The sequence below is a fragment of the Crocuta crocuta genome, unplaced genomic scaffold, assembly GCF_008692635.1.
Source record: "Crocuta crocuta isolate KB4526 unplaced genomic scaffold, BGI_CrCroc_1.0 scaffold482, whole genome shotgun sequence".
NCBI lineage: Eukaryota > Metazoa > Chordata > Mammalia > Carnivora > Hyaenidae > Crocuta > Crocuta crocuta.
Window position 1 is genome coordinate 1123492 of NW_027527459.1, and position 396 is coordinate 1123887.

Consider the following 396-nt stretch of genomic DNA (forward strand, 5'->3'; position numbering starts at 1 on the left):
CAGCAAGTTCATGGCAAGACTCAGCCCCATTTATCTTAGAATTAGAATTCAGACATGAGATAGTTGTTACAAGGAATGCATTAACACGTTTTTATTTCAATTGAAAAGCAGAAGTCTGACTTTTTAAAAACAAAATAAGTCTCATTTGACTTTCTTTGTTGTTGATGAATAGGACTGGCTACCCATTAGATTATGCAGTGGGGCATTTTCTAGAAATCGAATAAACTCACATCAGCAGCTCCAAAAACTTTTCACGAAAATATATTTAAGGCACAAGAGAAAACAGAAGCATTTATTTTAAAATATTATATTGGCAAATATTCATTCACATTAATAGAATTTTTTATTTTTCCAAGCCTTTCTGAGTAAATCAGGTTAAATAAGTTACCCCTCAAT